The sequence below is a fragment of the Leopardus geoffroyi genome, chromosome D2, assembly GCF_018350155.1.
Source record: "Leopardus geoffroyi isolate Oge1 chromosome D2, O.geoffroyi_Oge1_pat1.0, whole genome shotgun sequence".
Lineage (NCBI taxonomy): Eukaryota > Metazoa > Chordata > Mammalia > Carnivora > Felidae > Leopardus > Leopardus geoffroyi.
The window spans coordinates 34,835,356-34,850,432 of record NC_059334.1 but is presented as its reverse complement, the minus strand read 5'-3'; positions in this window follow the sequence as shown (position 1 = coordinate 34,850,432).

Below are 15,077 nucleotides of genomic sequence, written 5' to 3'. Positions count from 1 at the left end.
GAAGAAAGACCAGAAAGTACAGGGAGAAAGAAGGGTGGTGACTGCTCATCAGCAAAGATGGTTTCTCTGCCACAGGGAAATGCCAACCCTCACAGTCAGGAGAGGTGCATGGGGAGTCCAGAGGGAGGAGCAGACCCTGGGAATCAGGAATGCTTGGAACACTGTATTCAAAAGAGATTTCACACACCCCTTCATATCCACTTGTTTGGCTGTTATCAAAAAAGTGGAAAATAATAAGTGTTGGCAAAGATGTGGAGAGATTAAAACCCTTGTGAATTGCTGGTTGGAATATAAAATGGTGCAGCCACTATGAAAAGTAGTTTGGCAGGTCCTCAAAAAGTTAAACATAGAATTACCATATGATTGAGCAATTCCATTCCTAGGTATATACCCAAAAGAATTGAAATCAGGGACTCAAAAAGAGACTTGTACACCATGTTCACAGCAGCATTATTCACAATAGGTGAAGTCAAAAGGTGAAGCAACCCAACTGTCCACCAACAGACAAATGGGAAAACAAAATGTGGCATATACATACAACGGAATATTATTCGGCCTTAAAAAGGAATCAGATTCTGATACACACTACAACATGAAGGAACTGTGAAAATTTTATGTTTAGTGAAATAAGCCAGACACAGATTGTATGATTCCACCTCTGTGAGGTATTTAAAATAGGCAAATTCATACAGACAGGAAGTTAAGAATAGAGGTTACCAGGGTTGAGGAGAGAGGGGATGGAGAGTTATTGGTTAATGGGTACAGAGTTTCTGTTTGTAGTGTTGAAAAAGTTCTGAAAATGAATAGTGATGATGGTCATACAGCAAAGTAAATGTACTTGATGCCACTGAACTGTACACTTAAAATGGTTAAAAAAGTAAATATTATGCATATTTTACCATAATAAGAATAAATGAAATTAAAATGGTACATTTTATGTTATGTATATTCTACTAAAAAAGAGGGGGGATCCCATAACACAGAGATCTACCAGGCACTGAGAGTAAGATTCAGAGAAATGGGACATGGGAAGGTGGCAGCAATGATATTCAGAGTCATGAGCTGAGATGGGGATGGGGACTTGGAGGGAGACAAAGAGCCCTGCCCATGAAAGAGAAGGATAAAGTGTGAGAGTCAGAGATGAAAGACAGAGAAGTTGACCAAAATGGAGCCCTATTAGGGAGTAGGGCTGAGTATGGAGAAAGAAATGGGGTTTGGCAGGTTTAATTTTCAAAATGAGTCTTAAGTCTGGGTCTTTTCTTTGGCAGGCACGTGGATTTCCATGTTTAACCACTGCAGGGCTTGTGGTAGATGCCTCTGGGACCTTCATCCACTCTGCAGTGGTCTGCTGGCTGTTGCCCTCTGAGGCTTCCTGTCTCCTTTTAGAGCTGACAGACACCACAGTGAGTCAGTCCTACCAAGACTTGACTCATTTTTGACCCAATTTTAGTAATCAAACACAATACTCTAGAATTTGGCACCATGGCTCAAAAGGTATGGTGGGTATATCGTTGCAAGATCCAGGCTCCAAGCTGCTTCCTGTTGCTATTCCATTTCTTTGTAAAGATTGAAGTGAGCTACATTTAAAATCAGAGAGACTCGAGTCTGAATTCTGTCTTGCCCCTTACTAGCTATGTGTCCTTGGGCAAATTACTTAAATCTCTGAAAGCCATGGTTTCTTCACTTGTCAAATGGAACTATGGAGCTCTGTAGCCTTGGTGGGGGGATTAGATGAGTTCATGTATGAAGAGCTTCTCAGCACTTTGCTTGTCACAAAGAAATTGATCAGTGAGTTAAGGTTATTATTATTATCACTACTATTAGTACCCTGAGGTCTTTGATTATCTAGGATTGCTTTGCCCCAAGGGCAATGGAACCTTATTCTGGAACTTCAGTAATCCAGACGCCTGTAACCCTGGATTTAGAGCAGGAAGACCTGAATCTGATCTGGGATCCTCAATTTATTAACTGTGTGACCTTGGGCATTTTCCATACTCTTGGTTTCCTCATTTATAAGATGGGGATGATTACATAGAGTTGTAAATTTCAAATTAAATACTATCTGTAAAGGCTTTATAAATAACAACAACAACAACAACCAAAAAGCATGGATGTATATAATGTACTCAGAATCAGAAGCAAGCCTATTTCAGGGCCAAGGTTAGGGTCAAGATGGGAATCAAGGGTGGGATTGGCATGAGGGCTATAAAAAACAATTATGATAAGGGCACCTGGGTGGCGGCTGACTCTTGATTTTAGCTCAGGTCATGATTTCACGGTTTGTGAGGCAGAGCCCCAAGTAGGCTCTGCATCAGCAGCACGGAGTCTGCTTGAGATTCTCTCTCTCCCTTTCTCTCTGCCCCTTCTCCCCCATCCTCAAAATAGATAAAGAAACTTAAAATAAAAACAAACTGATCAAGATGAGTGTTGGCCTTAGGGGTCAAAATAAACTTTTGGGCTAAAATAGGGAGGGAGTCATGAGCAGGATCACAGTAGGGAGTTGGGTGGAGTTTTTAGTTTAGCCTAGGAATTCAGGCCGGATGGTGCACTCTGTCTGAGCCCTGAGGGATACAGCAGTTCTGTGCAGTGACTCAGAGGCGGCTGCACTACCTGGGAAAAGGCACTAATCCAGAGAATTTGGTTTGGGGGAAAGTAGAATGCAGGACTTAACAAATCCCGAGAGACTTATAGAAGAGTAGGCCTTTAGGCAGATAGTCAACTGCAGTAGTTCAGTGACCTCACCTCCTTCATCCTTCTCCCCCTAATGAGCTGTCATATTAAGTACCATCCTATCTCCAGGCGTGTCCTGCACAGCGCTGGTCCTCATGTCTCTCATCATCCCTCCACATCTTCCATCATCCACCACCTACCTACCCATCATCATCCATTCAACAAAGATTTATTGGATACTCACTATGTGTCCAGCACTTTGCCAGATCCTGAGGATGCAATAATGATGGAGGCAAGAATGTTGTCTGTCCTCATGGAGCTTCAGTCTAGACGGAGAGGCAGATAATGCAGTTGAAATTTCAATCTTCTATATTTGTGTGTGTTAGTGAGTGGAGGCAGGTTCTAAAATCAGTTCAAAGGCAAAGATTGCAAAATTATTCTTTTTTTGAGTTTATTTATTTATTTTGAGAGAGAGAGCAAGAGAGTGAGCAAGCACGAGCAGGGGAGGGGCAGAGAAAGAGAGGGAGAGAGAGAATCCCAAGCAGTCTCTTCACTGTTAGCTCAAAGCTGGACAGGGGGCTCGAACTCACAAACTGTGAGTTCATGACCTGACTCGAAATCAAGAGTTGGACACTTAACTGACTGAGCCACCTAGACGCCCCAAAGATTGCAAAATTACTCCTGAAAATATGTTAAGTCACCAGGACTTTGTCATTTAGAAGCACAAAAAACAAGAAATAACAGCTATTTCTCTTAGCATTTCAGGTATCACCTGAGACAGTAGATGTCCAGATCTGGCTTTGAGGGAAGAGCATGCTTTAAATAAAGGAATTTCTTTGTTTCTTTCTCTTTCAGTTGAGTGTGTATAGTCGGGTTTGCATAAGATAACTGCATTAATGAGGGAACTCCAGTGTAAATACAAATTATACCAATATATATGTAATTATTATAAATATGTTAAGGAGGAATACAGTGCACTGTGACAATGTATAGTAGAGGGACATAACCCTTGTAAGGGACTGAATGATATGGAAGTTTCCACTGAGGAGGTGACACTTAGTCTTAGTCCTAGAGGATGAATATGAGTTAGCCTGTCATAAAGGAAAAAAAAGAACTTTTCAGGCAGGGATATTGACATGAGGCAGAAAGGAGCTTCATGTGTCTTAGAAACTGAAAGCCAATTAGGTTGATGTTAGATAAGAAAGGGCCTCCCTAAGCCAGTCCACAAAGTGAAGACCTACTCTACACGCTCGGAAGCAGAGAGGGAAGATGGTCTGAAATTCAGAGAATTAAATAAGTCAGAGTACAGGGCTAGAGAAACAGAAGTAATCAGACAACATCTTTTGGAATCACTGGGCTAGCTGCCCTGTGAGATGCAAAGAAGACTAAGAAGTTATTGGAAACAGAGTCAGTGGGACTCACAGCTATAACTAGACATACACCAGGGGTCACAAACGCCAACACCCCAGAGGCTAAGTAGGTAACATAAAGAGTAAAGCAGGCTGAGTGTAGGACAACGTGGGGAAGGGAGTGTAACGACTATGGCAGACAGGAGATCTCTTATCTTGTTTAAAGGGGCACCTGCCATCAAGCTCCTGCCAATTGTTGCCAAGTGAGAACTGAGGAGCAGTTTTGCTAAATCTTCCATATTGTGGCAGATGCTGTCAGTTCCAGCGTCTTCTGGATCTGGGAGCCCACTCTTCTCTGCTGTACAACAGGCTGGATGTTCCTTATGCATTAACACCACCATTGTCCCTTCTCCCCCACACTGTAGCAGCTCCCAGCCAATAACTGCTGGTTTTGGTGGATAAATATGCTAATGCCTTTGCCTCTCAGGTGAGACAACTGTGAGACGCGTGTTCTACACTGGTTCCCCGAATGCCCCAGCATAAGTAAGCTCCAGATGCCCATATGGTAACTTCCTTGGTAACCTTGCCCTTCTACCATCCCTTCCCTGTCTGACTTCCTCACTCCCTAACTAGAGTTTCCTAGGATCACCTTCCAAATAAACTACTTGCAACTGAAGACTTGTTCTGGGAGAAACCTACGTAGGACACAAAATGTTAAGAAATGTCTGAAATCTGGATTTTTTTAATGTTAAAACTTTCCAATTGAAATTATGCAAGTCAACAAAAAAAACAGGTTTAAGGGCTGGATTTGGCCAACAGACCATCAGTTTAGGATTCCTGACATTAACTAAGACTTCATCTTTCTTATAGCAATCACCCAGGAAAGGAATACACATGTCAAGAAAAAGTGCTTAAGGAAGAGTCTGATGAGAAAATTCTAAGAGTGAGACTAGTGCTGTGGGAAAATGACTGCTTAAAATATGGGGAATTAGGGAGGCCTCAGCAATAATGAATGCTACTTCGAGGTTGGCAGCTCCTGCCCATGGTTCCCTGCTGCAAGCCCCCTCGCAGCTAGCAGTTATGGCTCCCACCTGAGTTACAGGAACGTCCTATGCGAAGTCTCAGAGCAGAGGCAGGCCCAGCAGCTGCCTGTACCAAACTGGTTCTGCAGCAAGAGTGGCAAGCCAGGACCTGCAGCTGCAGGGTCCTCAGAGTGAGACTCTTTTGGTTCCCAGTCAGCAACCTTTCCGAAAACTGCAAGACAGCTGCTGTTCTGCATGATCTGAGTTCACCTGGCCTCCTGGTACAAAGAGGGGCCCCCAGAGTATGTGTTCGAGGAGTCAGTGGGGGGTGGGGAGAGCTGTGAGTCCCCCTCCCCACACTGGCACCTCTAGCCAAGCCAACTTTCTAGTAGTCATCCAATTCAGCCACCTAAAGTGCTGACAGGAGGCACTGTCATCCTCTGCTGCATAGAGGAAGACACACCAGGCCCTGGAGGGTAGAGGGCTGCACCTGGCTGGGATGCCCAGACAGGCCCACGGGTGACAGGCAACACCTTATGCCCCAAGCCATCTCCAGCAGTGTTTGCAGAGCCTGTGCTATTTTAGGTTCCTTTGTCATCACTGCAGGCAAACTGGACTGGAGGAGTCTGATTAGAAGAGAAAGAACCGGTTTAACAGAGCTGGGCTGGTGGAGGTTGCTTCCCTGAGTTGGCACCATAGCACCAGGCAGAAAAGCTTCTTCCGAGGCCCAGGACTGGGTTAGGATTCCAGCACTGGCTTCAGAGCTACTTGTCTGATGAAATAGGCAAAGAGGAGGACCTTGAGTTTCAAGGGCTAGCAGCTATCATTCCCATCTTGGGAATAACCATGACAATTAACAATATCTGCTTAAAAATGTACTTTAGAGTATATACATTACCTTCATAGATGTGATCTTATTTGATCCTTACTGCAGTCCTATGGACAAGCAGGTCTTACCCATCCCACCTTAAATAGAAGGAATCTGAGACTCACAAAAGTCAAAGTAAGTGACCTGCCCAAGATCACAGTCTTAAGAAACTGACAATGGTGGGGCCTGAATCAATCACAGAAAGGGGTTTGGGAACCTAGATTTGCACATCTAGAGGTCTTCGTAGGAAGAGAGGAACTCAGGGAAAGTGGGAGAGCCTTGGCCTTCTGCTGGTGGCCCCAGGAAATGTGGCACTTCATGGATCAGTGGCTGAGAAACAGACCCATCCACAGAACCTGTTGGTGGTCTACACTATAGGGCAATCACAGCAGGCCTCAGGGCAGCTTCCTCTCCTCTCCTAGCTGGTGGGTGCGAAGGGTTTTTCTGTTCCCCTTATGCCGCCCCCTGAGTCAGCTCTCTGGCATTGCCCTGGCATGTCCTGGGCCCCACGCCCAGGCAGTAAGGAGGTGCTGGCACACTGCCTGGGGAATGCTGCTGTCTTAACTCAAGCCAAGTCCTAGTTACGACCCCTTCCCAGAGGCAGCCCAACAATGGCCACATGGGGAGCTTTGACTTGTAGGCATGGGCGAGTCTTCCTCACCCCTTGGACTTCCTGGCATAGGTGGCATTGGGCATACACCTTTACCTAAGGGCCACAGTCTCAAAGGGGATTCAGGGACCAAATACATTTTGCAGACTGGCTGAGCCAGGCTGCTACCCCACAGCCCTGCTTGGGTTTCTGGTCACATCCAAATAGCTAGGGAGGGAGTTGCTTTTGGACAGAAAAGGGGAAAAGAGAGCCAAGACTCCAGCCTGAAGCTGCCTCAGCTGTTTCTGGGGCTCTGACTCAGAAGCTGCTTCTCAGGAATGTTGAGCACATGGGCCTCTGAGCCCCTTGTCCAGGCACAAGGGAATGAACAAGGAACAGCTGGGGTGTGGGGGATGTTTTACCCTTCCCTCTGTTCTCTGAGGGTATCTCTCCCAGAGAAACCCCACTGGAATAGATTGAAGGCTCATCCTGGAAGGTCTTGGTCACCTTGTCCAGGAAGGAAGTCTCCTCAGACCACATCAGCCCCAGGGATAGTCCCCAGGGATGAGTGTCTGTGGCTACCAATTTGCACTTGTCAAAATGCTGCATTGCATGGGTGTCTGTCTTTACCTCTCTAGTTATATTCTTTCTCTAACTGTTGTAATTTCCTTGACTTAATGTTTCTGGATAAAAAGGGGTACCCTAAACAGAACATTCATTTGATAAATACATTGATTGACAAATCATCTGAGAAAAAAGAGCAAAGAAAAGAAAGAGGCAAAGAGAAATCAGTGAGAAAACCAGCAGTCTGGGTCACACCCCAAAATCTGGGGAATCTTTCCTTCCTAAGCAAAGCTCCCAGGCCACTTGGAGAAAGGAGAGAAAAAAAGCTGTGGAGAGGTGGCTTGGCACTTCCTTTCCCCCAGCACCCACCCCAACCCCAGACACCCTCAGATCTCCCAGGAGCCCCTGGGAACCGTTCCACCTTGAGAGAGGAGGGGACTCCACAGTGATTCTCCAAATGTGGACAAAGGTTCTTATCTCTGTCTCTCATCTTTATTTCATTTCTCTAAAGCAGGTAGATATCCCATGGGATAACCTACTTTGAAATGAGACCCAAGGAGAGCTAACTAACCCTGGAACAGAAATCATGTTAGCAGCTTATCACACAATACAATATTTTTAGGCTTGTCTGCATACCTCCTTAGATCATAAGAGCTGGGATCATAAGAGTCTGTTTTGTTGACCAAGCTAGTCCCAGGGTCTAGCATGCTACGTGGTACACAGCAGGCGCTCAGTAGTGTGCTCCATGCATGTTTCTTTATTTGGCTAATTGAGGGGCATCTGGAAACTGCCAGCATGCTCCTGCTATCTAGCTGCCATCAGCAGCTTTTATTCTGGAGCTCATTCCAGGTCCTGGAATCTGATGGTCTATTGGAAGAAACTGAAGCCAGGTACACTGATAGGCTGTCTCTGGGGCTTTGGGCTCTAGGACAGACTTGGTATTGGAAATGACTCCTGGGGTGGGGTCTGCTGAGTAATCCACAGCCCTGATGTCTCTCTAAACCCAGGCCTACTGCGGCCTCTAGTGGACAAGCAGAATCACTACCCTTTTGGGGTGGAGGTCCAGCTCCCTCACCTCTTTGAAACCAGGAGCTTCAGGTTCTCCATCCTTGGACCCAGGGTCAAGAGTATACACCATGGCACCATCAGCAAGATAATGAACCATATCACAGCAATAGACAAGAGACATCAAACACGCCAATCCATTAAAAAGCACCCATTATGTACAGTACATAGTACTCTGATAAAAGCACGAGGAGGGGGAAGAAGGAGATACAGGAACAAGCAAGGACTCTGCCCTTAAGAAACCTATGCTCTAAGAAGGCAAAACTAAAATTTAAAGTAAGCAAACAGCGAGCCTGTAATCAGGTGCCAAACATTTCAAGAGCTGAATTCAGAGATTTAGCTTAACCTCTCTGTGCCTCAGTTTTCCCATCTGTAAAACAGGGATATAAAACTTACCTTGCAGAGTTACATGAAGTTTATAATAAGATGATGAGGAGAAAATATGGTGTTATTGTTCTTGCTCTTATTCAAGTAATCTACGTTCATCATAAAAAACTTAGCACATTTAAGGAAGAGTAAAATGTTCACACTGATATCATGATCAGAGTACTATTAATCCAATGATATACATTCTTAATGTGTTAAGCATGTCTACAGAAGCAGGGGCATTCTGTGAGTGGTATGAAATCACAAGATTGGCTAGAATTGGCTAAGAAGTTATACATAAGCATTCATACATAATTCTGAAGGAAACAGCATTTCAGCCAAGATGTGACCTAAGGAAAGCGATATTATTCCCTGCAGATTTCTGCACATATGTTCATCTTATCAGAGGGACATTACTTCATTACCCTACATTAAACAGCACCTCCATCCCCTTCCCCTACTTTGATTTCCTTTGTAGTATTTATCGCCACCTGACATATTAAATATTTATTTGTTTATAGGTTGTCCCTCTCACAAGAAGGTAGGCTTCCTGAGGGCAAGGATAGCCTCTATTGTGTTCACTGCTCTACCCCCCAGCACTGGGAAAAGAAAGGAAGAGAAAAGAAAGAAAGAGAAAGAAAGAAAAGTGAAATATAAAATGAAGTTGACAAAGGTAGGAGAGCTACTGAAGTAACTCTGGAGGGTGAGGTAAGCCAAGTCTAGGGTGGTGGGAGGGAAATGCAGAAGAAGGAATAGACACAAAGACATTTAAAGGGTGAAATATACTGGTGCTGGTTCCTGATAACACACAGGATGAAAATAATAATAACTACCATTTATTTAGCATCAGGAATTGAGCCATTAATCTACAAATATTATCATTAAATTGTTATAAGGACCCTATAATGAAAATTATGACATCTTTATTTTACCAGGAAGTAGCATGAAGCTCAGGGACTTTGAGAAACTTGCCCAAGGTCACACAACTAGTAAGTGGCAGAATCCACACCCACATCTGCCTCTAAGTGAGATAAGGGATGAGTCAAAGTTGACTCCAAGATTCTGAACATAGGTCATTGGCAGGATAGTCATGTCACTGTCACAGCCAAAGGAACTGGAGAGAAAAACTGGTCAAGGCAAGAGAAGTAATTATAATAATTAATATTTACTGAGCCCTTAATATGAAAGGCACTGTTTTACTTTTCTCATGTACAAATAATGTACTCCTCATAAAACCCTGTGAGGTGAGTTCTATCATCATCCCTATTTTGCAGATGAGAAAGCTGAGGCAGAGAAGTCACAAAATGCACAGACTCCCATAGTTAGTAAGAGGAGGAGCCAGGATTTATTTGGCTTTATTGTTCTTAACCACTATGTTATACTCTCTCTCAATCTGATTAATTTGGCTATGGATCATGTTAAATTTGAGGGGACAGCAAGACATTCAAGCGGAATCATCTGGTAAGTAATCATCTCTAGCCCAGATCTGGTATCTAAGACCCTCTGGAGTTGGTCTGGTCAGACAGTTGGACATTGGTCCTTCCTGAGGCCTAGCCTGCCTGGCCCAGAGCCAGATACTATTTACATCTTGCTGGTCCCCAGATTTATGTTCTTTTCCTCCACTCCACCCTCCCCTCCAGCTCACCTGACCACCCAGTTTCCCAAACACCTGCCAAGCACTCAGTATCTCAGGGTCTGATTCACACTCTCTTTTTTACTAGCAATGACCCCTCACCTACAACTCCATCTGCCAACATCCTTCCTTTCCTTTTAGCTCATCCAGTTTTTCCAATTGTTCCAACTGATCTGATTGCTCCCCCATTAAAATCCCATAGTACTTTGCTTTTTACCCCCCATGCATTTATTATTGAGTAACTACGATGCCCCAGGCACTTTAGAGGATACAGGATAAACATAAACAGACACAGACCCTACCCTCATGAAGTCTGTAGTCACACAAACACATGCAAGATTACACTTGGGACAAGCGCTTTGAAGAAGTGGTGGATGGAACTTTGCGGCTGCCATTCAGGGATCTGATGTAGTCAAAAGGCCAGGGGAAGGTACTTGGAGAAAGTGGCACCTGAACAGAGAACTGGAGGTTAGGCAAGGGAAGGGAAATGTGATGCAGGTAGCCATTTGTACTATGGTACTTATCTTTTGTTGTATCATTGTTTTATTATCGTGCTTATCTTCTTGCCTCCAGTGAGTAAAGCTCCTTTGAGGCAGGGCCTCTTTCTGGCCCATCTTTTTGTCCCCTATAAGAGTTAGCACTGACGCCTACCTAGGGCTGTAAGACTATTGTCTAAATGGACTGAGGGGATATTGGCTGTCCCAGAACCCCTCAGCAGAACTGAGGACATTGGCTGTGTGCAGAACCCCTCAGCACAACATCCCCAAAACCTCAGGGGCACTAAGAGGTCACCCTGAGCCCCCCTTCACTGCCCTCTATTGTGATAAATAAGGAACAGCATCATCTCCAGCTTCAGGCCCATTTTTATGTCCACTCTTGATGAAGGTATCTTCTGGCATTGAGCTGGGGTTTCAGGTCTCATGCCTTTGTGAGCATGAAGGCAGCCTGCCCCTGAGAACTACCTGTGACCCACAGCTTGGAAGGAGCACCAGGGTAGTTGTACCAGGACAGTGGGGTTTACTGGGGTCTCCAGATCCTGTTAACCTACTGCTTCCCACTTGCCCTTTTGTTCCTGCCACACAGTCCTTCTTTCCACTCCTCCAATATACCGTGACCAATTTTGTTTCAGCCTTTTGCTGCAGTTCCTTCCACCAGGTATGCTTTTGCCCCACGTCTTCAAATGACTGCCTCTTTATCCTTTAGGTCTCCCTTAAAAGTCCCTTTCCAAGAGTATCCATGTTTGAGTACCTCAGTTAAAGAAATTCTCCATTCCTCCCTCACTCTATCCCATTGCTTTATTTTATTTTCTCTGTGGAACTTACTCCAGTCTAAAGGGACCACTTTCTAGGCTAATTGCTTGCCAACAGTACAGACTGCATTACAGTCCATACAGGACTACATTACAGTCCAATGTAAGTTCCATGAGGGCAAGAATTTTGTCAGATTGTTCTCTTAGGTTCCCAAGTGACTGGAACAGAATAGTGAGCAACAAGATTAAAGAAATGAATGAATGAATGAATGAATGAGTGTCTCCTCTGAGTAAGTATCTGGATTCAGGACTAGGATTAGATTGGGATAAATCCACCTTGGGTTTAAGATTCCAATCTGGATCCCATTGCTAGTATGATCATATCTATATTGAACCCTGCATGCCATTTACTTCTCTTCCACCTCAATACCCACTTTTTTTTCACTTCTCTTCAGTCACATCATCCCCTACAACATATTAGTTGTTTGCTCCTAGGCAGGCTACTTTCCTTTTCTTTCTCCCTCTCTTCCTCCCTTCCTTCTTCCCTCCCTCTCTCCTTCCTTCCTTGTTTTCTTTCTAAGTAATGTCTACACCCAACATGGGGCTTGAACTCAAGACCCCAAGATCAAGAGTCAGATGCTCTACCAACTGAGCCAGCCAGGTGCCCCTACTTTGCTTTTCTAAACTCCAGTTTCCTCTTCTGTAAAATGGGGCTGATGGCCCGGCCCCTACACTCACAATGTGGTGGTGAGGGTTACATGGAATAGCATAGGTTAGAGTACCTAGTGCCTATGACTTTCTGGTAGCAAGCTCTCCCTAAAGGTTAACTACAATTATGGTTTTATTATTGTCACCACACCTCTCTTTCTCATTCATAGGCCTCTGGCTCTCCATCCCCTCCCTCTAGCATCCTGTGTGCCTCAGGTCTGCCCACCAGGGGGCCCCACATGCCACTCTTCCAGCCCTGACCATCCATCCCCAATGGTGCAGGCAGCTGGCCCCTTACCTCAGTATCTCCCTTCTGTCTCTGATAACAGCTTTGTCACCTCTCCTCTGGTGCTCCCTCTTCATCCTAAATGTCTCAGTTTCCTGCCCCCAATACTCCATTCATTCTACAAATAGTTACTGAGCACCTACTATCTGCCAGGCTTTGTGCTCTGTGTTAAGGATACGAGGAGAAAGATCAGGTACCCTCTATCTTCAAGGAATGCATAGTCTCTAGGAGGATGGTGGAGGGGTGAGAGAGAGCCCTGACCTCGACTGGGGGTGGGAAGGCAGAAGGAAATCAGATTGTCCTTTGGAATCAGCCCTCTAGCTGGGAAATGGAAGGGAGTTCCTTCCTGCCAGTCCCTCAGCCCCTCACTCCAAATACTACAGCTCCTCACATTATATATATCACATCCCCTCCAAAATCTCATCCCCTGTGGCCAATCCTTCAGAGCTCAGCCCCTCACCTTACATTCCTCAGGTCCTCTGTTAAGAACACTGTAGTCATTGGTTAAATCTGTGGTTCCTAATCCTTTTTTCAGTTCTTAGACACAGCAGGGATGGGAAAACACTCCTACTAAGGACTAAGGACGATTGCTATCAGGAGTAGTTACTGAGGTTGGTTGCAACTACTCTGTGCATTGTTGTGATTTGATGTGTCTTCCAGAGGAGAGAGGGGCATCCCTCACCAGGCCCCCTAGTTTAGGAACTGTTTATTTAAACGTTTTCATTTGTCTTTCTCCCTCTTTCTTATCCCCATTTTCATATGTTGTCACTAGGTTCAAATACCTCACCACTAATAATTTTCTCAGAGTCCTTGGAGAGAGACCATGACCTCATCACCCCTAATTCTCCAAAACTAGCCATAGAATCTTAGAGTTGGAGGGGACTCGGAAGCCACTGGTCCAGTGAGTTTCAAACTTCTTTCAGGGACGTCTTTAAGCCAGGGACTCTTCTTCAACAAAACCTTACATTGAACCTCAATATATATGTTGAGTAGCTGCTGTGGCATGACCATGTAACCTGTACATTTCTGTGGAATATGGATTAAAAACTCCTCATGGGCACAAGGCTAAATTCTCTCCAAATTTATTTTACAACATCCCCCAACAAGTAGGTAACTATTGTTTGTTTCCAAAAGTGTCATCCCCCTTGCATTTAAACACCTCACTTTCAACTGCCCCATTTTCCTCAGGTCTGAAGAATAAGTACCTTTCTGCTCTAAAATTGCATTCCAAAATTAGGAAGGGAGGCTTCTCTCATTCAGGGAGCAAGTCCCATGGTGCAATTTTCGGAGCCTTGAAAGAGAAAGAGCAGAGGAATGACAGAGGGTCCCACCCAGTGGAACCCCTCTGGTGATTATCAGGGCATCAATTTCCTGTGTAATTCCCTGTTCCCCGTGCTGTGGGCACAGCCTGAGTGCTGGTGCTGCCCAGGGGACTTGCTGCAACCAGAACAGCACAGCTCGAGGACCCCATGAGGTTGCCATAGATACTGATGCGCAGGGAGCTGGTGAACTCGTTATTATTTATATGTATCTTCCTCCTAATTTCTGTGGGGTAGCTGGAGGTTGTGTAGGTACTACAGCAATGGGAATCAGGAGGGTGTGTATGAGGGTGTGTATTTGTGTGTGCACACAAAGGTGTCTATAGGCTCCGAATTGCCACTCTGGCCATGTCAGAGTCTGAATTGTTGACAGAAGTAGTGAGAGAAGGAGCAGTGAGAGAAACATAGAAAGGAAAAAGGAGAGAATGATTTGAGTTTTGTTTTGATTGTGAAGTCTAATTTTCCACTTTATTTGGATGTTTCTCAAAATGAGAGGCAGTGCCAAGCACATAGTAGGCAGTTGATAAACATTTGTTGAAAGATAGCTAGTTCCCCTTACACAGTACTGTGAGTCATCCCCAAGGCTTCCCCCCCACTATTTTTTTCATCACTCTTCCTTTTACCCAGAGGCTCATTGCAAAGTGCTTTATATGGTTACACTCAAATATCCAGGGTAGAACCCTCATGCTCAGTGGAGAAGATAGCCCCCCCTCTCACAGTAGGTACCTGGCAGTTGTAGTGCTGTTTTAACATTTTTTCCTGGGATACCCTAGGGGACTTTCCAGTAGCCCTAGTCTGTGCTTGTTCAGATCTCCCTCCATCTTCTCACTCCACCTTATATTAATGAATATTAAGTTTCAACCTGAGGAGGTCAGGAACCAAGTTGTCCTGAGGGCTCGGGAAGGGCATATTGATGATTAATATACAGCCCCTATTTCTGGAGTGCAGACTAGCTGTCACTTCTGCATTTAAGGTAAGAAACTCGGGACTGTTTGTCATCCCCATATATAATCTCATTGCATTGCCCTGCCCAAGTCCCACGCTGGGACTTGGAACCTGGCTTTCACCCCAGTGCTTTGAGATAGGAAGTGGCCTTACTCCCCAGCGCCTTACTTCCTGTTGCCCTGGGGAGGGGTGGAGCATGGTGTACTGTCACCTCAGCCCTTTCCTCTGGCCCTCTCTGACCTAGACAATCTGTTAATGCTTTTCCTCTCCTATTCCTTAAATCGCCCCCACTGGGCAGTCTGGCTCTCCTCAGCTCCCAGGGCTGTTGCTTAAGGAGAGGAGGGGAGCCCTCCCTGGGAGATTTGCTCCACCCACCCCTCAGGGAGGCAGCCAGGGAGGCTGGAAAGCCTCTCAGCCTCTCGGCTGCCTTCTCTGTGAGCCAGC